This window comes from Equus caballus, chromosome 1, assembly GCF_041296265.1.
Source record: "Equus caballus isolate H_3958 breed thoroughbred chromosome 1, TB-T2T, whole genome shotgun sequence".
NCBI classification, from domain to species: Eukaryota; Metazoa; Chordata; class Mammalia; order Perissodactyla; family Equidae; genus Equus; species Equus caballus.
In genome coordinates, this window is record NC_091684.1 from 41,750,738 (window position 1) to 41,774,868 (window position 24,131).

General features: G+C 41.6%; 1 long non-coding RNA gene across 1 annotated transcript; it reads right to left on the bottom strand.

The window, feature by feature from the left end:
- Positions 1–5,357: 5,357 nt before the first annotated feature.
- Positions 5,358–8,864, bottom strand: LOC138915949 (uncharacterized). The gene is made up of 3 exons (XR_011422498.1): positions 8,726–8,864; positions 5,926–5,996; positions 5,358–5,477 (listed from the first exon to the last, which is right to left on the bottom strand). It is a non-coding gene; the product is annotated as an uncharacterized lncRNA (long non-coding RNA).
- Positions 8,865–24,131: the final 15,267 nt, after the last annotated feature.

The following is a 24,131-nucleotide window of genomic DNA, read 5'->3' on the forward strand; positions in this document are numbered from 1 at the left end:
CGAAACAAGTTTGTATTGAGGCAAAGGTCATGGCTAATGTGTTTCTTAAAGTATAGAAATTTCTGTGAAGCTTTATTTGAAAGATTGCATGGAGGAAATTTTCTCCATCAGATTTTAACATGGATCCATATAGTTTCCTTACAGTGGCATGCCTTCACTGAAGTTCTCATCTTCAGCTGTGCATCAGATTTACATACAGAATTTTTTTAAAGAAAAAAAGATGCCTGGGCCCAATACCGGATATTTGGACCTGGACACTCTGGGGTGAGTCCTTGTCAGCTACGTTTTTTAGGGTTTTTTTTTCTTTAAACTGAGGAGATGATTCTGTGCAGACAAATGTACTTCTTCAATAGGTATTTATTGGGTGTCTACTAAGTTCCAGGGAAGGAGTTGGCTGGTGGGTACCGGGAACACAGCAGTGAAGAAACAGACACAGACCCTGTCCTCACGGACTGTAGAGAGACAGACAAAAAATATTGAACAAATTCACACTAAGTTGTCATAAGTACTATGAAAGAACAGGGGACTGGGATAGAGAGTGAAAGGAAGGAATGCTTTTTGATAGGACGGTTAGGGAAGGTCTCCCTGAGGAGGTAATATTCAAACTGATTTGCAGAAGAAAAATGGGCTTTTGGGCCAGGTGGATCTAAACTTTTAGGGGCTATTGGAAACATACAAGCAGAGTTTACATAAAGTACTTTGCTCAGTGCCTGGTTCATAGTAAATGGCAGCTGCTATGGTGATGGTGTACAGAGAAAGACCTGGCCACCCATTTCCGAAAAAATCGGCCACGAAAACCCAATGAATAGCAGCAGAGCATTGTCTGATACAGCACCTGAAGATGAAAGGATGGTGTAAAAAGCCCAGGTAGGGCTCTGCTCTGCTGTACACAGGGCTGCTAGGAGTCAGAATCCACTCAACGGCGCTAAAAACAACAAATGATGATGATGAAGACAATTTTCTGCTCAGTCAGATCTTCTTCCTTTAAGGCTCTTTCGGAGTAAGCTACCCCATTAAACTTTCCTTAGTGAACCCAGCCCACACCAATTCATTTTTTCACCAAATATTAACTGGGCCTCTACCGTGTGCCAGATATTGTCGTGGGTTCTGGGGATACATTGATATTACTGACTTGGCCTTCACGGAACATACGTTAGAGGAAGCAACTCAATTTCACAATTATCTATCTTTTCTTTTCTAGACTCAATAGGATTATAAACTTTTGGAGGGCAGGGGACCTATCTTATCCTTTTTTGAATCCCTCCCCAAAGTTCTTGGCATAAACTAAGTGTTCTGTAAAGCGCTAGACTCAGTGGCCTTTGGGTTGGTCCAAGGTGCACCATCCACCCACTAGCCCAGGACTCAGACCTGGCTGTCCTATTAAGAGAGAGAAGAGAACAAATGTAGATTCTGACACATTAAGGACACAAAAGCTATCCTTATGCCTTGACAAAAGGCCAACAACTATACCATTCTAGTCTGTTGAAAAGTTCAAGTTGTAAAGTGCCAAAATTCAGATCCTGTTGTTATGGCCTTTAAACAAATGGTTCTCATAAACTTGTTGATTTGTTGTTGTTAACCAACTTGAAAATAAAATTCTTCTTAAGAGAATATGTCCATCAATTGTGGAGAAGCCTTTGGATTTCTAACATTAACTAATTAATACCCTTCACTTTCCCACTATTCCCCCCCAAACCCCACACACATAGGCACATCCACACCCACATACTGTGTAGAGTCTATACTTTTGTTTCAAAACTCCTGTTTCCTCCAAGTCGGTGCTTCCTAGCATAAAAAACACCTATGATGCCAATAACTTGTTGAGTTAACAGTTTGCTTATTAGTGTCTACTATTAGATAAAATAATATAGGATGCTCAGTTAAGTTTGAATTTCAGATAAACAAGTAATTCTTTAGTGTAAGTGTGTCTCATTCAATATTTGGGACATGCTTGTATAAAAAATTATTTGTCGTTTTATGAAATTCTAATTTAACTGAGTGTCTTGTATTTTTATTTGCCAAATCTAGCAATCCTATTTGTTATAGGTCCTTATATATGCTATCTCTTGTAACCCCTGAAAAACCACACATTATAAGTATTATGTTAACTTTGGAAACTGAGGCTCAGAGAGAAATAGTAATATCCTCAAGATTACAGCTGGTGCATGGTACAATCAGGATTTGAAACTAGATCTGTCCAAAGACAAAGGCCCTGTTTTCATACTTCTCAAGAAAACCAGTAATTCCTACAATTGTTTTGTTGAGAGCTAGATCAAGAGTATTAGAGTTTTATAATTGTGAGATTAATAGACATACTTTTGCAGTTCCCTAAACACAGCTCTTCACCATATTGACACCTGGCACCATCTTCCCTTCCTACCATGTGAGTGCTACTCAGCTTTTATGACTCAGCTCAGAGGTTACCTTATTGAGGAAGCTTCTCTGACCATCCCAGGAAGAGCCGATCATTCTATGCCTCTGTTTCAGCACTTGCATAGAGTCTGTCTCCCTCAGAAGACCACGAGTTTCCTGAGATAGGGACCATGTCACTTTTCCAGTGTGTAGCATGGAAGTGGAGCCTCAGTAAATACCTAAAGGAAGAAGCCCAAATTCTGGGCATCAGATTTAGATGAACTCTGCTAAAACATATATGGGATTACTGACTGGAGACAATGGATCTCCTGGCTCTCTTTGAAAAATGTCATCAGGGAATGGGTATTAGAAACTAACCTCTATCTAGAGATGGGCAAGAAAAGCATAATCCTTTACTATTTAACTTGGGAACAACCTTACCAATTACTTTTTTTTTTAATGATCTTATTTTGCTTCAACCTTTGACATAGTCATAACTTGTGTTATTGCGCAATTACCTTGAATCTAGCATCTGAGAATGAATCAGCTTTAGTTAACATTCATAAACATCTGGAAGAAAAGGAGTGAGAAGTAAAGAAAATTTGAGCTTCACCTTTCTAATTCAGAAAAGTTCAAACCAGTCATTTTAAAAAGCTAATTTTGTGTGAAACATGAAGTTATTTTATATGCTAAAGATACGCGTGCTTGGCACATAAGGATGTTATTCCTGAAAGTATTTCCTCAAATATATTCCAGAGGCTTTTTTTAATCATCTAAAAGTGAATTATAATTCTAGTGAATACACGGCTTCTCTTATGTCTTTCCTCCTTCATGAACGGACTTAGTGATTTCCAAGGGCACCCAATTAGATTATTGCAGAGAAATTTAGTACTCTTACCCCCTGGCTGACCTGCTTGTCATCCTGAACTGAAACTCATTTTTAGTGCCAACAAAGCACTATTTCTCTGAGAACAGAAATACATCCATTCCCTCTGGTATTGAGTCATCCTACCACTTCCAGGTTCTTTAGCTCTTTTGCCAAAATATTCCAGATAAGAATAAATATGGGTCAATGCCCTTTCCAAAATGACATGTAAATGTTACAAAAGGTAGCTATTTATATTAGTCAATAAACGTTTTAGGAGTGATTGACAAACTCAGATTTAGATAACTTCTCTTAAGACAAATAAGGATTAGACCCAAATGGCAACTCTTCTTTGGTGGAAGCACAAATATATAAACAATCCACTAAGGAAAACATCTAATTTATTCTTTCACGCTGAGGAAATGACTGATGCAATTTGCTGTGTCACTTAGTGTATTGGACCGACCTTTAAGTCAAAAGGAAGTCTGTCTGCTGGTGGAATCGCAGACATCAATGATGCAGTGTGGGTGGTGTTCTGGGAGGCAGAGGAACTTCCCTCCACCCTCATAAGCAAACTCTTTTTGTGTATCAGCTAGGCTGGGCCATGATAAGCACACTGTTGGTTGTTCCTCAATACACGTGGGCAGAGGAGGGAGACACACATAGTCGGTAAGAACGTGGCTCTGGAGTCAGACTGCTAGAATTTGTTTCTAGACCTAACGCTTCCTGACCTTGGACAAGGTATGTCTTTCTGAGCCTCATTTTCCTCATCTATAAAATGGAAATAATAACGGTTATCCACCACATGGGTTATGATGAGGATCAGTGAGCCTGTAGGTGAATGATTTAGTCTAGCGCCTAGCACAGTAAGCACATGATCTGCCGGCTCCTCTTGCTATTCTTTCTTGCCTTTCAGATGACTGAAATCACTGGAATAGTAAGTTGGCATGTAGATGGACAAGGTTTCAGTTTCTGACCACAGTTTCCTGAAGACAGATTTTTTTTTTTATGCTTGTCTTTTTTTATTATTATTTTTTTTTATTGAGTTATTGATAGGTTACAATCTTGTGAAATTTCAATTGTACATTAATGTTTGTCAGTCATGTTGTAGGTGCACCACTTCACCCTTTGTGCCCACCCCCCACCCCACCTTTCCCCTGGTATCCACTAAACTGTTCTTGGTCCATAGTTTTAAATTCCTCATATGAGTGGAGTCATACACAGATTATCTTTCTCTCGCTGGCTTATTTCACTTAACATAATTCTCTCAAGGTCCATCCATGTTATTGCAAATGGAATGATTTTGTTCTGTTTTGCAGCTGAGTAGTATTGCATTGTATATATGTACCACATCTTCTTTATCCATTCGTCTGTTGATGGGCACTTAGGTTGCTTCCACATCTTGGCTATTGTAAACAGTGCTGCAGTAAACATTGGGGTGCACAGGACTTTTGGGATTGCTGACTTCAGGCTCTTTGGATAAATACCGAGTAGTGGGATGGCTGGATTGTGTGGTAGTTCTATTTTTAGTTTTTTGAGGAATCTCCATACTGTTTTTCATAGTGGCTGCACCAGTTTGCATTCCCACCAGCAGTGTATGAGGGTTCCTTTTTCTCCGCAACCTCTCCAACATTTGTTGCTATTAGTTTTAGATATTTTTGTCATTCTAACGGGTGTAAGGTGATATCTTAGTGTAGTTTTGATTTGCATTTCCCTGATGATCAGCGATGATGAGCATCTTTTCATGTGCCTATTGGCCATCAGTATATCTTCTTTGGAGAAGTGTCTGTTCATGTCTCCAGCCCATTTTTTGATTGGGTTGTTTGATGTTTTGTGGTTGAGTTGCGAGAGTTCTTTATATACTGAGGATATTAAGCCTTTGTCAGATATATGACTTGCAAATATTTTTTCCCAGTTAGTGGGTTGTTTTTTTGTTTCAATCCTGTTTTCATTTGCCTTGAAGAAGCTCTTTAATCTGATGAAGTCCCATTTGTTTATTCTTTCTATTGTTTCCCTTCTCTGAGAAGGCATGGTGTCCGAAAAGATCCTTTAAATACTGATGTCAAAGAGTGTACTGCCTACGTTTTCTTCCAGAAGCCTTATGGTTTCAGGTCTCACCTTTAGGTCTTTAATCCATTTTGAGTTTATTTTGGTGAATGGTGAAAAAGAATGGTCAATTTTCATTCTTTTACATGTGGCTTTCCAGTTTTCCCAGCACCATTTGTTGAAAAGACTTTCTTTTCTCCATTGTATGCCCTTCCTGAAGACAGATTTATATGAATAATGGGAGTCATATTAAAAGTGAGCAGAGACTTACACAGAGAAGGGGGGATGGCAGGGACTCAGGATTTCAAATGCCTCTCTCTTTCCCTTTCTCTCCCCTTGGCTCTCTGCCCACCTTAGGTTCTTGAGAGAAACAAAAACAAAAGCACAAAAGACATGGCCAACCAAATGCATGTTATGAGACTTTGGCCCAAATCCCTGTACAGACTGTAGTACTGGGCTGGCCCTTGTGGAAGACCCCTTTCACATGGCTAAAGGCAGGCCTAGGACCTAAGAGCAAAGGATCTTCTGCAGCCCTTTCCTCCCAAAGCCCATACCCAGGTTTCTCTAGATCTGACTATTGTAACAGCACAGAAAAGGGAGTATGGGAAGAACTAGCAGGTCAGCAAAGAAGCAACACGTCCAAGAGAGTGTGTGCCCTTCACCTTGTGCTCAGCTGGTCCAGGCTTTCTCAGGAGGCCAGTGTGAGCCCCAGGACTCCCGGCCTAAATAAAGTCTGTCAGAGTGAGAGAAAAAGTCAGAAGACAGAGTTATGTTAACCTAAAACAAATAAACACCCAGTTATTTTACCAGCAGAATGGGTTTATTTGGGAACAACAAAGAATTGCAATTCTCAGGGCCAGCCCAGTGGCATAGTGGTTAAATTCACGTGCTCCACTTCGGCAGCCCAGGGTTTGCAGGTTCAGATCCTGGGTATGGACCTACACATCACTCATCAAACCATGCTGTGGCAGCATCCCACATACAAAATAGAGGACGATTGGCACAGATATTAGCTCAGTGACAATCTCCCTCAAGCAAAAAGAGGAAGATTGGTAACAGATGTTAGCTCAGGGTCAATCTTCTTTACCATAAACAATTACAGTAAAGAATTTGCTTTCAGGGTTGAATATTAGCAGCCTATGTGGGTTAGGAACAACAGGGTATCGAGGAATAACAATGTTGTTGATTGCTTGAAGGTCCTGGACAAACCTCCACCCTTGGCCCTTGGGTTTTCTCACACGTAAAATAAGAGTATTACCGGGACTAGTGCAAGGGATAATGAGGCCCTGAGCCTTGTAATCTTCTATTACGGGCTTTATACCTTGAAGAGAGAGGTTTACACCTTCTGGGGAGAGGTTTTGAGGGATCTATGTGAATCTTGATGGGAGGCATACTGTGAATTAGAGCCATACATACAGCCAACATCAGCTGGAGATTTTGCCCATAAGGAGGTGGTAGCTGATTCAGGGGGGACAAATGATCAGTGTCTCCAGAATCAGCTCTAGAACTGTCAGAGACAGAGCAAATAAAAGACGTCTAAGGGTCATTTAATTTACTTGGTTGGCTATTTTGATGGTTACTGTCAAATTCTAGAATTATTCCCCCTTTTTGGAGAAAGAGATACCAGCATGATACTTGTCTAAGAAGTCTCAACCTAATAAATGAGTAGGGCTGAAGGAGCTAAGGAGAAAAGGGTAGGCACCTCATGGGACCTAAACAACAGGGAATAGGTTCAGAGAGAGGAACCTTTTGAGGTTTATTAGGAACCCCCTCCATTTGAACTGTTTTAGTGCTCCAAGGCAGGGGCTACATTATAGTAGTGGGGCTGAGCACCAAGACTGTGGCTCTGGTGTCAATAAGGACAAAGAGAGATTCATCCCCAAGCTGGGGAGTCGTTTCTCCGAGCTGATTAAGAGGGAGGATTGGAAAGAGTCCCTGTAGCTCCTTTGAGCCCTGTCATCGGGAATCAGGAGGACACTGGAAAGGCTGGTTAGAGGGCTGAAGGTGAGAGAAATGCTTAAGTTTGTAACAATCTCTTTTCCAATGTCCTGGCTCTCTGCAATAATCGCAGAAACTAGGAGGCTTTCAGTCTCGTGTAGGGACCTTCATGTGCCAGAACTGAAGATTAAGAACTTCTGCAGTCTTTCCTATAGGTGGCTCATCTAGGGTGCGAGCAAGCTGTCTTGCCAACTTAACTAAATCTGGAGCAGACATAGTGTCCCATTCCACCCCAGTCCTTTTAACAAAAGGGGAGATGTCCTGGTTCAGCCATTATTCAACACAGAGTTAAAAGCTACTCCAGAGGATTTAACATCTGAAGGAAGACCAGAATTTTCTTTGAAAACAACCTGAAGTTGATTATAATAGTCATGAACAGGTTCATCAGATTTTTGTATGCGAGACTGAATTTTGTCCCAATCAATAGACTTAGGAAAAGCTACTGTAATTGCTTGTTGGAGTTTCCCAGCGAGTGATCTAGCCTCTTCCCCAAAGTTCAGGGGTTTGTTTTTCTAAATTCCTTTCAGGAGTTTCCCACTGGACAAGCTTCATCCAGTGTTTGGCTTAACCCTCACCAACAAGCATGTGGAATAATTGATATGGGTCTGAAAAACCAGGTGGGTAAGTTTGAATAACTATGTCCAATTCTTCAGCAAACCTATGGGGGTTCTCTTAGTTACTTTAGGAAATTCTTTAACTATGGCTTGTAATTCTGCCTTAGTCCAGGGAATATAACAATTTGAGGTTTATTTAGATCCTCAGAAGATTTAACTTTAAAGAGGCAAGTTCTAATAAGTTTAGAGGAGGAGAGAGTGGGGAGAAACTTAGGAAGAAAGGGAAGCTGGGCAAGAAAATTCGAATGGGGAAACTGAGGGTATAAAAGAGGTATAAATGGTGTGGAAGGGAAGGAAGTAACAGTAACATTCGGAAGGCTCAAAATACCAATCAAAATAGGTGTTCCATTCAGTTTTGGCAATTTCAGAGCCATGGCTGTCCAATCCAGTTTTAAGAAAAGAAAGTTCGGGGAGTTCAGAAGTTTCCCCATAATGGCCATTGGTATTTTAAATTACTTTTGGTTAAGTTGGTCCATTTAGTTAGAAATGTGCATGCAGAGGAACCATGGTTTTTAAACATAAAACTGGCCGAGGTCTCTGAAGGACACATTTAGATGGCTGGGATCCCATTTCTCTGAAGTTTTTCTCTAGAGCAAAAGAAAAATTCCCAAACAACCTGCAGGCCACATACCAGCACAGTTCCAACAGAACAGCCTTAGTGTGAAGAAGTCAGGCCAAAGGCTGAGAAGTTCCAATAGAACAGTCCAGTTCCAAAAGGAATGAGACCAAAGACCAAATGAGTACTCACAGAAGTGGGAAAGCCTTAAACAGAAAGGACAGGTCCCAAATAAGGCCTGGAGAGCTTCAATATGTAAAGAGAGCGAAGCTCAATACCCAGGAGAAAACTTACCTCCAAACTCCAGTGTCAGCAAGAAAGCAGTGAGCTCAATGGGCTTGCTCTGTGGGTCCCACACCTGTTTGCCCACCAGCCTCCACCAGTTTCAGGGGTCTTCTCTGGATCCATGTACAAGCCACCAAATAATGTTGACCTAAACCAGATAAACAGCCAGATATTTTATCCGCAGAATGGGTTTATTTGGGAACAATAAAGAATTGCAATTCAAGTCATGTGGTCTATGGCAAACCATGTCAAGTCCAGAGAAACAAAGGAAAGAAACGTTCTTTTATGAAGTTGAGAGGGACTGTTGTAAAGGAAGAGTCCATTGGAGGAGATTGGGAGTTCAAAGTGCAATGACTTTTCCTTGGCTGAGTTATGACCATCTCTTATTGGCTGAGCTGTTGCTGGACAAGGAGGAATTTCTTCCTTCCTTCTGCTGGGGTTGTAAGTACTATTACTTCCTGTCAGGGATGCAAAGTATATCTCTTCCTGCTGGCGTCCATAGTGTGCATTGAATGGCATATGCCTGAGAGTTCTGTCTTCTGGCCTCCTGTCTCCATCTAAATGAGTTTTCTGTTTATTAATTTTCACAGTCAGGAGCGATCACCATACTTGATTCAGAACTTTAACTTGTTCAATTCGTTCAACATTGATTTTATTGAGCCCCTATTATGTGCTAGACCCTTGTTCCAGGTGCTAAAACCCCACCCACCCCAGTTTAGGAGTCAGTTAGTTACAACCACAAAGAAGATTCAAACCCTTGACCCCAGACACCTCAAACCTGCCCTCTACTCTCTCAAAGCTTAACTCCTTCCCTTCATGTTAATGGCTTTGCCCTTTACCCGGACCCACCCGTGGGGCAGGGTGTGAAAGAGGTGAGGAAAGGGAGCAGAAGGGAAGTTTCAGCTTCTAGACCTAGCAAACAACAGAGGGCATCCAGAAAGGAGATGTTTTTGGTTGTTCTCCTTGGTTTCACTTTGTTCAGCGCTGGGGTCAGAAAGCAATGGTCTTGCTGACCTCAGTGGGAATCGCCCTCACAAAGCCTATTTAGATTTTAACTCAAGGCACAAAAGCCTCAGTCCTCTCCCTCAGTTCCAAGTTACTATAAAACTCATATTTCTGGGGACAGCCCCATGGCCAAGTGGTTAAGTTCATGTGCTCAGCTTCGATGGCCCAGGGTTTATAGCGGGTTCGGATCCTGGGTGTGGACATGGCACTGCTCATCAAGCCATGCTGAGGCGGCATCCCACATGCCACAACTAGAAGGACCCACAAGTAAAAATATACACTTACGTAATGGGGGGCTTTGGGGCGAAAAAGGAAAAATAAAAATTAAAAAAAAAAAACCTCATATTTCTGTCACTGGACTGTCATTAGCCCAAAATAGAAAGTTAGCATTTGACCTGGATTGGGGAAAAAGTGGCTTGCACAAGACAGAAGAATTTCAGGTAGATGGCCTGTGCTTGTTTGCTTTAGGAAATGATTTGCCTGCCTTACGTCACAAGCAGGAAGATTTTAGCATAGGGTTAGCCAAGAGCAGTAATAATCCGCACAAGTCTCATGAGCTTAGGTGAGGCCAAATGCTAGAGTCAGTAAAATGATGCACCCCCAGACACTTCCTCTCCTGGCCAATCCAGGTCATTGGTTATGCCAACACAGGTCCCCAAATGGAGCTGAAGGCGCACTGGGGAGAGAGCTCAGCATGGGCTCCTGTAAATCATAGTAGGACTTGATTTTTCAAGCTGTTCCTTTAAATTCCCACTCACCTATCCCATGATCTTCAAAAATTAAATCAACCTACATTAACATGCTTATATTTTTACCTTGGGGTTTTGAAATTGAACTAATTCAATCGTTTGTGTTTAAAAACAAAGGATGGTGGGGCTGGCCCCATGACCGAGTGGTTAAGTTTGTGCTCTCCGCTTTGATGGCCCAGGGTTTCGCAGGTTCGGATCCTGGGCGCGGACATGGCACTGCTCATCAGGCCATGTTGAGGTGGCGTCCCACATGCCACAACTAGAAGGACCTACAACTAAAAGTATACAACTATCTACTGGGGGGGATTTGGGGAGGGAAAAAAAAGGATTGGCAAGTTGTTAGGTCAGGTGCCAATCTTTAAAAAAAAAATTAAAAAATAAAATAAAATTAAAAAAAGGATGGACTTCAACGAGGGAAAAATCCTCCAGATCTCATGATACAAGTGTTTTCCTGCTTGTTCTACCACTAACATCTTCTCTCTGGGACTCTCTTCATTTTCCAGATGAGAATAAAAAGGTGAGATGTGAAGAAGGTAAGTCACCCTCCTCAAGTCACACTGCTAGTTAGCTGCAGAGGTCACACTAGACCCCAGGGCTGGACTTCAGTCTAGTGCTTTGTTTTACTCTCAAACACAATACAACCTTCCTGTTATCCATGGACTGCTGTCTTAAGCTACTCTATAAATAGCTGTTGTTATGTCAGAACAAGAGCCTGGATTTCTTTAATTGGCTCAAAAAATGTTACCAGTTTTCTGAAAGTTTCAGGTTTTGTGGCTTTTAAAAACTCTCTCCTTAATTGGTTTGGTTAGTAAGTAAAAAGCAACAGGTATTTTTTTTGCCAGGCTCTATTTCTTTATTTTTATGATCTAAGACCATTCCTTAATCACCTTCTCTTCCAGTTCTGCGTCAGGCATGTTGCTTACACTGATTATTGCTTCCAGGTTTCTGAGATCATAATAACCATGCTAAAAAACTTCTTTCTCAATTGTTGCCCTTTGCTCTTTGCAGAAGAACCAACTTCTGCGTCAGAGAGGTTCTACTTTTGAAACCTTATCCAATCTTCTGTTTGGAATTCCAGAAAGTTGTATAAGAACCAGCTCTGTCTGGAAAAAAAACTGGGAAAATACCCAACTTTCTAGTTAGAAAATTGTATCAGGTGCATGTAGCATGCTATGGATTTGATTTCTTGATTCTCTGCTCTTTACAAGGATAGCTGTGAGCTATGGCAGAAACAATTCTTGAGTCAGAAAGAAAAAACACGAGTTCCAAGTCCCCTACACTCCAAATTAGCTGAGTGAATATGGGCACCATCATAGGTTGTAGGTTACATAAACTACAGAATATAGAATTAGAATGGACTTTAAGGACCTTGGATGTATAGCCTTGTTTTACAATGAATAAACAGGTTCAGAGAAATTCAATAATTTCCCCCAAACTTGGAAGTAGCTACCAATATTAAAAATACGTAATTGGATTTCTGGTCAAGATGACTCAGTAAGTCCACACTTTGACATACCTCTTTTGCTCAAATAGTAATAAATAAAATATAAAAGTCAAAATAAAGACAAGACATGAGGGGCCTCAAAAACAGGCTACACATTCCATGAACCAGAAACAGAAGAGTGACACGGAACAGTGAGCGGGGCTGATGCTTCTGGCATGGAAGCAGGCAGAGGTGGCTGAACCTATAACTTCTAATGAGCCCTTTAGTTTAATGGGGACTAAAGTTTAACAGGGACTAAAAATGTTCCAAATTAGATGGGAAATTAATGATTTACTGCTTGAAACCAAGGTTTGGTGTTTCAAAGGATGAAAACACTGCTGCATAACCACTGCCAGGAGACATGGCCTGTGAGGAAGCAGTAGGCCTCGGCAGGCAGGAGAACAGGGAGTAACGGGCGTCGAGAATCAGGAAGACAATGCTTATGACTAGGAAAGTCTTGGCAATACAGGAGACCCCTCCACCCCCCAAAAACATTGTAAGACATGGTTTAGCACTGGGCATCTAAGTTGCAGCAACTGCAAAACCACTACACGGGTAGAGGTGAGGACAGGAAGAGTGAAAAGAGGAGAAAGAGGAAACGGAGAAAGACATAAACACAACTTCTATGCTAAATAAGTGTGCCAAAGGCATTCCAAACAAAAAGAAATCTAATGCTTAGAAAAGAAAAAAAAATCAATAAAATCAACAATGAGAACATGAATTCATTCAGGATGAAATTAAAATCAATTTTCTGTTACAGGCTGTCAAAGACCTTCAGAATGGCCAAAGAGATAAACTGAAGATTAGCTTTCATTTTAAAAGAATAAAAGATAAAAACATACAGAAATAAAACAGGTGGGTACGAAAAAAAACCAATTAGAAGTGTTGGAAATTATTTTTAAGAGGTCACTGAAGTTTTTAAAAAGTAGTAATAAAATTAAAAATAAAAAAACAACAGATTGGATAAACTCTAGACTGGACAATAGTAGTAAGGAAATTACTCAGAAAGCAGAATTGAGAGACAAAGGGTTACAAAAATATAGAAAAGCACTGAAGAGGCTCGGAGGATCAATTTACAGGTGTACAGATAGAAAGGATCCAACATACATCTAACAGGAAATTCCAGGAGAGGAGAATGCAGGAAGTGGCAGAGAAATACTTATTTATTTATTTTGGTAACTTGGTTTATAACATAAATTTTGGATATACATCATTATATTTTTATTTCTGTGTAGATTACATAATGTTTACCAACCAAAGACTAGTTACAATCCATCACCACACACATGTGCCTAATTACCCCTTTCACCCTCCCCTCTGGTAACCTCTTCCTTCCCCGCTTCCTCTCTGGTAACCACCACTCCAGTCTCTGTCTCTATGCGTTTGTTTATTGTTATTTTTATCTTCTTTTAATGAGTGAGATCATATGGTATTTGACTTTCTCCCTTTGACTTATTTTGCTTAGCATAATACCCTCAGGGTCCATCTATGTTGTCACAAATGGCCCGATTTCATCGATTTTTATGGCTGAGTAGTATTCCATTGTGCATGTATACCACATCTTTTTTATCCATTCGTCCCTTGATGGCACCTAGGTTGCTTCCAAGTCTTAATTATTGTGAATAATGCTGCAATGAACATAGGGGTGCATATATCTTTTCGCATTCGTGTTTTCATGTTCTTTGGATAAATATCCAGCAGTGGAATAGCTGGATCATATGGTAGTTCTATTCTTAATTTTTTTTTTTTTAAAGATTTTTTATTTTTTCCTTTTTCTCCCCAAAGCCCCCCGGTACATAGTTGTATATTCTTTGTTGTGGGTCCTTCTAGTTGTGGCATGTGGGACGCTGCCTCAGCGTGGTTTGATGAGCAGTGTCATGTCCGCGCCCAGGATTCGAACCAACGAAACACTGGGCCGCCTGCAGCGGAGCGCGCGAACTTAACTACTCGGCCACGGGGCCAGCCCCCTATTCTTAATTTTTTGAGGAATCTCCATACTTTTTTTCATAGTGGCTGCACCAGTTTGCCCTCCCAACAGCAGTGCATGAGAATTCCCTTTTCTCCATATCCTCTCCAATAGTTGTTATTTCCTGTCTTATTAATTATAGCCATTCTGACAGGAGTGAGGTGATATATCATTATAGTTTTGATTTGCGTTTCCCTGATAGTTAGTGATGTTGAACATCTTTTCATGTGCCTCTTGGCCATTTGTATATCTTCTTTGGAGAAAAATGTGTGTTCAGATCTTTGCCCATTTTTTAATTGGCTTGTTAGTTTTTTGTGGTTGAGATGTATGAGTTCTTTACATACTTTGGATATTAACCCCTTATCAGATATATGGTTTGCAAATATCTTCTCCCAATTGTTAGATTGTCTTTTAATTTTGTTGATGGTTTCCTTTGCTGTGCAGAAGCTTTTTAGTTTGGTGTAGTCCAATTTGTTTATTTTTTCTATTGTTTCCCTTGCCCAGTCAGACATGGTACTTCAAAATATGCTGCTAAGACCGATGTTGAAGAGCATTCCACGTATGTTTTCTTCTAGAAGTTTCACGGTTTCAGATCTTACATTCAAGTCATTAATCCATTTTGAGTTAATTTTTGTGTATGGTGTAAGATAATGGTCTACTTTCATTCTTTTGCATGTGGCTGTCCAGTTTTCCCAACACCATTTATTAAAGCGACTTTCCTTTCTCCATTGTATGTTCTTGTCTCCCTTGTTGAAAATTAGCTGTTCATAAATGTGTGGGTTTATTTCTGGGCTCTCAAATCTGTTCCATTGATCTATGTGTCTGTCTTTGTGTTAGTACCATGCTGTTTTGGTTACTATAGCTTTGTAGTATATTTTGAAATCAGGGAGTATAATACCTCCAGCTTTGTTCATTTTTCTTAGGATTCCTTTGGCTATCCAGGGTCGTTGGTTGTTTCATATAAATGTTAGGATTCTTTGTTCTATTTCTGTGAAAAATGTCTTTGAAACTTTGATAGGGATTGCACTGAATCTGTAGATTGCTTTAGGAACTATGGACATTTTAACTATGTTAATTCTTCCAATCCAAGAGCACAGAGTATCTTTCCATTTCTTTGTGTCTTCTTCAACTTCTTTCAACAATGTTTTATAGTTTTTAGTGTACAGATCTTTCATCTCTTTGGTTAAGTTTATTCCTAGGTATTTTAGAAAAATAATATTTAAAGAAAGAAAAACTGAGAAGTTTCCAGAACTGGAAAAAGACTTGAGCTTTCAGGTCTACCTTCTCATTCTAAACAAAAACAATTCCACATTACATTTCAGAATATCAATATAAAGAGAAAAATCTCAAAGCTAACAGAGCTCAGTCCAAGAAAAGAGAGACAATCCAGCATAAAAATGGGCAAAAGACTCAAATAGGCACTACACAAAAGAAGTTATGTAATAGCCATTTGAAAAGGTGCTCAATTTCATCAATCATCAAAGAGATGCAAATTGAAACCACAATAAGATAACTCAACACATTGCAAAAATGATTAAAATGAAAAAGATAGATAATACCAAGTGTTGGTAGAATGCCAGCCAAATGGCATTTTCACAAACTGTTGTTGAAAGTGTAAATCGGTACAACTTCTCTGGGAAAAAGTTTAGCAGTGTCGGGGAAGTGGGAGAATTCCCCCTTGCTTTTCCTTAAGGTTCGTATGGCTGGTCAAATAATCAAAGAGGCAGGTTAGCAGGAGAAAATCAAACAAAGTTTAACAGCATGTCTACATGGGAGAAACCCAGAAGAAAGTGAGTAACTCAGCCATCTGGCCAAGGCTGCCTGTTTAAGTATCTTCAGCTACAGACAAGGAGGACGTTGGGGATAGTGATTTGGGGCTTCAAAGGGGAGGAAGACAATTTACATAGGGATAGAATGCAAATGTTTGTTAAACAAGTTTTACTAGGCCAAAAAATGGGTTTGTAGGTGTCCTTGTATCGCACCTATTTTATATCATACTACAGCTATCATATGGTATAAGCGCCTTCCTGGAACAGGTGTTCTATGTTAAATTCTTTTAGGTAGTTTGTTGAAGGAAGGTCAGATGCTCTTCCTGAGTCATCTGAGCCTCTTTTGTCTTCAGCTTGAAATAATCTGCATACCAGAGTGGTGCACCTTGGGGCAGCCTGCCCTGAACGCCATCAGTTCCCGCCTCTGAAACTTCCCTGGAAGTTTCACATATTAAAAGACGAGCTGTTGACTTTGCAGAGAAAAATCAAGTTAGCAGCCAAGTGGTAAGAAATCTGCAAAGTGAGAAAAGAACATAGGTCAGAATGAGGATAAACAAGCAGAAAAAAACAAATCGCAGCACATTTCCCCACACTCCATTAAACCAGTTTCCCAATCCTGGAAATAAGTCAGTCCAATAAAATGTGTGTTCATCATTTATCTGATGGAAAATGTCAATCTTTTCTTTTAATAGATGTATGTTAGATACTACTTGCCCAGTTTCACTCACATAAAAGCAACATTTTTCGCTGATGATTACACAAGCTCCTCCTTGCCGGGCAGGCAACGTATCCAGAGCACGTCGATTTTGGAGTACCACAGAGGCTAGGCTGTTAATCTCTGACTGGAGTATTTTCAAAGTTTGTATGGTAGTGTTGAACTCTTGTTCCATTTCCATGGAGAGATTTAAGATCGCCTTTTCCAACTCGTAATCTCCAAAGCTGGGGAATAAGACTCTCACTGCTGAAAAGTCATTTGAGTTTCCGTTGGAGTTGTGATACACAAGTGGATTCTCCATGATTTCCCGACTGGCACGTTTATGTTGCACAATCTTATGAACAAAGGAACCCAGGTTTGTAATTTGGCTGGCGTTTAGGGTGGAGTATTTAGTGACAGAAGGGGCCAGGTATCTGAGTCCACAGCGTCCTGACCGATTAGGTGGGAATCCTTCATATACTTTATTGCCACATAAAATAAAAAGACCAGTGTGGTTTATAGACAAGGTTAGAATTGAATCTGTAGTTCCCATGGTCTGGAGTATTCCACGACCTATGCCACCGGTACTGTTGGTGCCTAAACATCTCCATTTTCCATGCACTCCTGTCAATCTGTGAGAACAGAACAGATTGCGGAATAGCTGGTACAGGAGGCCTGCAGTCTATAAAGCCTGGTCTCATCACCTAACTGAATGAATCCAGATTTTTGATCCACCCATATATAGTTTGTGGTATTGGGCAGCTTAACCATGTGGGCAGCTGCAATACTCCAAGTTGTACACTGGTAGCTTGTAAGCCATCCAGAGCATTTGGTGATTTGGCAGATGTTTGTGCCAAAGGGAGTAGTGTTAGAGCCACTTATAACTCCCTTTAGAGGCCTGAAGATGCCATCTGTGGAATTAAACCACAGGGTTTGATTATAATATTGTCCTGGTATGTCATCCAGGAAAGGTCCAGTGTCATGTTTACTTTCAATGCAGAGGGAAGAACTTTCACATATTGTCTTTACCTGGGTAAGGGAGAGTCCTGGAGCTTCTATAGAGTCTTTCTGGGCCCAAATGACTCAGCAGGAGAAGAGGCAGAGTGAAGTTTTCCTTGTTGTGGATACCATACCCTGTCGTTCGTCCATCTTCCGTCCTTAGTCCACCAGGTGTTCACTTCAGCAGGAACAAAGACCAGTTCAGGTTCTTTTGTGCTATCTAGCTGTTGACATAACCAACAGTCAGCCTGATCAGTTAGCGTGGCCAAGACTTGGTAAACTGGCATAAACTCAACCTGTTGAAAAAGAGAGGGTTAGTAAAAGCAAGAGTCAGGTTGGAAAATAAACCATAGTGGAAACTTAGAGAGGGGAAGTGGACAGATAGAGGCCAGTGCTCTCCAGTCAGCTTTTTCATAAATGATTAAAGGAATATATATATATATTTGCTAATAGTGTGTGTGTGTGTGTGAGTGTGTGTGTGTATGGGTGTGTGTGCAGGGAGAAATGCAAGGGGGACAAAATAGGTGAAAGCAAGGTTTCTTGAGCCGTGATCTTGGGAAAAGCTGTCTACTTCGTGATGTCGGCTACTTTTGGGGCCTGGAAATTGGCCCTGGAAATCCTTAGTTTAAGGTTGCCCATGAGGACTAACTCCCAGTAGTCTTGAGAGCGATGTTCTGGGCCTATTTTGGTGTGGCTTGCATGGATCCAGGATGATTTTTCCTTTATTTTGATGGCAGTTTAGGTAGTCAGTAGGACTTCATAAGGTCCTTCCCAGTGAGGTGACCGTGCCATTTTTTTCTTCTAAAGACCTTGATGTACACCCAATCTCCTGGTCGAAAGGGATGGCAAGGCTTGTCAGAAGGTGGAGGCCACACCTCTTTTACCTGTTGATGATATGCTTCAAATATACTATTTAATTTCTGTATATAGCTAGTCATGGCATCAAATTGTTCATTTAAGTTCCCATAATATTCACTTAATCCAGGAATGGAAGGTTTAGAGACTCCAGTAGGCATCAGGCGTCCAAACACTATTTCAAAAGGAGTCAATCCATGTCTCCTATTTGGAGTGTTTTGAATCTTTATAAGGGCCAAAGGCAGAGCTTCTGGCCATTTAAGTCCTGTTTCTTGACAGACATTTCCTAAAGTCCTTTTTATGTCTAGATTTTTATGTTCCACTTGCCCTGATGACTGAGGGTGATATAGGGTATGAAATTTTAATGAGTACCCTAGAGTTTTTGCAACAAGTGGTTTATCTCTGCTGTAAAACGAGTTCCTCGGTCTGATTCCATCCATAAAGGAATGCCCAAATGAGGGATAACTTCAGTTATTAATTTCTTTACCACTGCTGTGGCGTCTGCAGGTCTAGTTGGATAGCATTCAGTCCATCCACTAAACATGCAGATGATGACCAAACAGTGAGAGTAGTCTAAAGATGGGGGCAAGTCTATAAAGTCCATTTGGAGTACCACAAAGGGCAGTGTGGGCCTGGGAGGGCTTCCTGGGGTATGCTGGTTTCTCCCAGAAGCTTGGTAAGATTTGCAAGTAGTGCACTGGGAAATAATTTGGTCAGAAATTTTATGAATGCCAGGGCAAAACCAATTGTCTTTTAGTTCCTTAACTACCCCCTGTTTGCACATATGTCCCATTTGGTGGGAGATAAGTGCAAGCCAAAAAGTCAAAGGAAAGGGAGCCACAGCAAGTCCATTTGGCCCAATATATAATCCATCTGACAATTGTTTGGCACCCTTTTGTATCCAATTGTCTTTTTCAGATTGTGGGGCATTTGCCTGATAGTAAATAATATCAGTCAGGGATAAAGGCAGGTTTAAAAATTGGGTGGAAAAAGGAGTCAGTCCTGTCATTTCCTAGAGATATGACATCACTCTCCTTAGTATGGGCTGAAAAACGAACAATGGCAATTTTAGAAGGGAGGTGAATAGCCTGTAATAAGGCTGCAATTAAATGTCCATTAGCAATAGGAGTTCCTGCAGAAGTTATGAATCCACAGGATTTCCAAATTGTGCCAACAGCATGGCAGACTCCAAAAGCATATCTGGAGTCTGTGTAAAGAGTGGCAGTTTTTCCTTTTGCTAATGTGCAAGCTCTAGTAAGAGCAATGAGTTCAGCAGCTTGGGCTGATTTTACAGTGGGCAAAGAATAAGCTTCAAGCTTTTCATGTGGGGAAACTATGGCATAACTAGTTATTATGTTTCCCCGGAAATTTCGCTTACAGGAGCCATCGCAAAACAGAAGTAAGGCTGGATTGTTTAAAGGAATGTCTGAAAGATCCTCTTGTGGCTTTGAAACCATTTCTATAGTGAGATGGAGTGGGGCTCTCCATCCTCAGGCAGGGGCAGTAAAGTAGCTGGATTTAGAGTGTCCCAAAGATGTAAGATGATGGAAGGGCTGGTTAAAAGAACCTGCTCATAGGTGGTCTGTCGCCTGTAAAGAGGTGTTGGGTCCTATGTACTTGCAAAATAGCGGACACAGCATGGGGAACATAGAGATGAATGGGAGAGCCTAATGTTACCTGATGCCACAGGGTCTAGTTGGCCTGAGAAATATGTTCTAGGGCGTATTTGAGAGGCAAAAGATTGTCCTAGAATGCCTGTGGCAATTCCATTATTTTCATGACCTTATAGGTGAAAAGGTTTGTCAAAATTACGTAAGCTGAGAGCCGGAGGCATGGACAGAGCTAATTTTAAGGGTTCAAAGAGTTTAATGCCTTTGAGGGCCTGGAAACAGACTCAATCTGGAGTGCTATCGGGGAGAAGAGCATATAGGGGTTTAGCAAGGGCTGCAAAATTAGGAATCCATTGGCGGCAGTAACCAGCTGCTCCTAGAAATTTACATAACTGTTTTTTCGTTTTGGGGAGAGGGATGGACAAAATTGACTCAAGGTGTTTGGGGGTGAAATTTTGAATGCCTTGAGATATCTCATGCCCTAAGTAGGTAACAGGCGTTTGCACCCACTGAAGTTTAGATCTGGAGGCTGTATGGCCTCGTTCAACTAGTGCCTTCAAGAGAATGAGGGAGTCTGTAAGGGCTCCCTGCTCAGTTTGATTAGAGTTGAAGGTCATCCACATATTGAACAAGAGTGGAGCCTTGAGTAAAGGCTACAGAATTGCAGTCAGCTTTAAGGCCTTGGGAAAATATTGAGGGGGACTCACAATATCCCTGAGGTATGCGAGTCCATGTTAGTTGTCTCCCTTTAAATGTAAATGCAAAAAGAAACTGTGAGTCAGGGTGCGATGGGACTGAAAAGAAAGCAGGGCAGAGGTCAACTCCTGTAAACAGGCTGCATCAGCAGGCATTGAGGTAAGGATGACAGCTGGACTGGGGACCCCAGAATGCTGAGGAGTTACAAAAGAGTTTATGGCCCTGAGGTCTTATACAAATCTATAGATTTGGTTCCCATTTGAGTCAAATTTGCCTTCTTTTTTTACTGGCAAGATTGGAGTGTTGTTACAGGGCGAGGAAGTAAAAACTAGTACACCCTGTTGCAAAAAAATGGGTTCAATTCCTCGCTCTGCCTCTCTGGAGAGTGGGTATTGGGCTACTGATGGAAACGGTTTATTCATTTTCCAAGTAATGTGCACAGGTTCTGCACTAAGCAACAATCCTACCTCATCTGCATGTGTAGCCCAGAGACTAATTGGGACACCTTTTAAAGACTCATCCTCTTCAGAAGAATTTAAATCAGGACGAGTTTCTAGCAAGGAAAGTAGGAGACTTGAGGTTTGGTCAGAGGGCAAGGAGATAAAAACACCTTTTTCATTACAATTTATAGTGGCATTAAATTTACATAACAAATCTGCCAAAGAGGTTTGCTGGTGAACAGTCAGAGACCAGAAAGGCATGGTGAGTGTTAAGGGGGCCTAAAGATAGTGGATTGGGCTGAGATATGGGCAAGGAAATAGGCTGCCCAGAGACTCCAACAGGTTGAATAGAACCAGAGGTGACAGGTAGAGATAAATCCTTCGAATGGATAGTAGAGAAAGTCGCACCAGTATCAACTAAAAAATCCAGTTCCTAATCCTCTAAGTCTAATGGTAGGCTCAGGGGTGTGACTGATGATTGACTGACCCCATCATTTTAGGGAGAAATGCCCCTCAGGAGAACGAAAACGAGCTTTCTTGGGGTTCTGGGGCCAAGCGGGGATACTTTTTAAACTTTCCCTTCTCTTAAGAGAAGGACATTCTCTTTCCCAATGCCCCGGTTTCTTACAACACCTGCAATTGTCTGGGGGCCAATTGGGACGCCTCTGAGCGGGCTTCAGTTGACTTTCAGAGTTGCCTTTTTGCTTCTCAAAACATTCAACTTGTAAAGTAAGAAGAGTTGTCTTTAATTCTCTTTTTCTTTTACTTTCCTGCTGACTATTTTCAAAGAATTGTGTAGCAGCCTCCATTGTTACACTTAGTGATCGCCCTGACCAACCAACCACGCTATTTTGAATTTGTTTTTTTATATCAGGAAGGAAGTTTCCAACTAAAGCAGAAATTAGGAGATTCCTGCGTTCTGGGGCTCCTGGGTCTAACGCAGTGTGCCTTTGAAAAGTTTCTATAAAATGTTCAAGAAAGGCTTTTGGATGTTCCCTTCATTCTGAGTGCATAATTCAATTTTTGACCAATTAACTCAGGGAGGAAACGCCTCTAAAATCGCTATTAAACCTTGACTATCAGCCTCTAGTTGCGCCACTGCCTGGTCGTTTGTAGGAGGACCTGGGAGAGGGTCTGGCCATCTATTTCCCTGTGAGGGGGGTTTCCTCCAGGGGGTCGTCTGGCCTGTCTGATAACTACAGTGTAATCAGGGGCTGGAAGAACGGCCCTTAGTAGCCAGTCAAGGTCTCTGTGGGTGGGGTTATGAATAGCCACTAATCTTTCTAATTCCTCTCTAAACTTAGTAGGATCTTCTGACAATGGAGGCAGGAGTTTTATAATTCAATAGATCGGCTGCTGTCCAGGGGACAAGAATTCTCTGTAGCGGAGGTCCAGGATACATCCGCAATGGACACTGCATAGAAACCCCTGAAGCTGGCAGAGCCTGATTATAGAGGCCTGGAAAGTAGGAGGAGTTGTAAGGGACAGCAAAACAAACCTTTCTGCTTTTCCTAGTGGCTTATACTAAATTCACTTCCTGGCTTTCAGCATTTACACAAGTAACCTGTATGTCTCTCCTTGGAGGTCAGGCCTGAGTGCCCCCTATAAGTCTTCTAAAGAGAGAGAAGTTAAAATAGGCAGCTGAATGCCCTTTGGAGAAGGTGGGGTTCTAGGATCTAAGGGAGCTGGCTGGGGAGCTAAGTCCTGAGGGACAGGGTCTGAGCCAGGTGCCCAGAGATCCAAGAAGTCTTCTGGGGAATCAGCGACAGGGAGCTGGGGATATAGGGAGCACAGGAGGGAGGAGAAGGAGAGTTTTCATTAAATTTGCTTTTTAATCTTTGCTCTAAGTCTGACTTCTGTTCTTTCAACTTATTAAGAGATTCCTTAAGGCTAGCCATTATACTTTTTTGGGCTTTCTTTTCAATTTGATCTTCCCATAAATACCAATATGGCAGCTGCTTGTTATGAGAGCTCTCTAAAATATTTTTCAAATATGTAAGTTTTTCCAATTCAAAAGATCTGTCATCTGGCTGTTGACGAGTAGGATCTCCATTTGTATATTTATTCCAATAGTGACTCAACCCAATAAGCCTTTTTAAGGAAAGACCCAGAGGTAACTTTCCAGGCTTGGAATAAATCTTTACCATGGACACAAGAGGTGTCCCTGGAGAGGGCACAGATGATGTAGCCCCCACGATCCAAAAGTTCACTTCCAGAACTAGTCAGAGAAAGGAAAGACCTTCGTTGCACAGGTGGTAAGGATGGTGTAGTGAAAATGGTGTCTCCAATCTCCCACGAGAGCGTGGACGACTCCAGTCACAGACTGACTAATCTGTGACACCAGGCAGGTGCTACTGCAATGGGATTTTCCCAGCACTATCAAGCAACGAAGGTTGAGATGACAAAAGGCCCTTATGGACTGGACCCTTTATGACAAACTCCCCTGAGAGCTTGGCACAGCCAGACAGAGAGAGAGCTCGGAGCCCTACTCTATTTGACTGGCCACCAAGGTGCATCCTGGTAAATGCACCTTCCGCATGGTGGAGACCAAGGAGAATGTTCTCACTGGTCAAGAAGCCAAATTCTCAGGACACAGAACAAGATGGAAGGAAAAACCTCATCTGGTTTTTTTCTTATATGCACAATGATAGCTTCAGCTAAGCCTTGGGTCTCTTGGAGCCAGGATAATACCTAGGAGGGAGGTGTCGTGGGGTTGGGGATCGTGTGTGCTTCACAGAGTACCTCATCGTTGCACAGACATTTCTTAAAGTTGGCGGGGGACCTCTGTCATCCACCCCATTCCGTGATCAACTTATCCTTCCATGGGAGACTTCTTGACGTGGTGAGCACCCTAATGGCTCTCAACTGCTCGACCCGTGCTCACCAAAGTTGCGGCCTTTTTGGCTTCCAAGATGCCCTTAGCAACAGCTTCCACTTCATGTGCATATTAACAGCAAAGTTTGTCTAGTTAGATGCTGGTCTGGTGAGACCGCAAACTCACCAGCCTGTCAGCCTGTGGGGCCTGCCCGGACAACAGGCTTATAGGGCCTATGCCTATGTCTTACCCTATAGTATTTCCTTCTTATGACACATGACACAAAAGACAAGAGACGGAAGAGAAACACAGTGGCTATCTCTGGGAGGAAGAA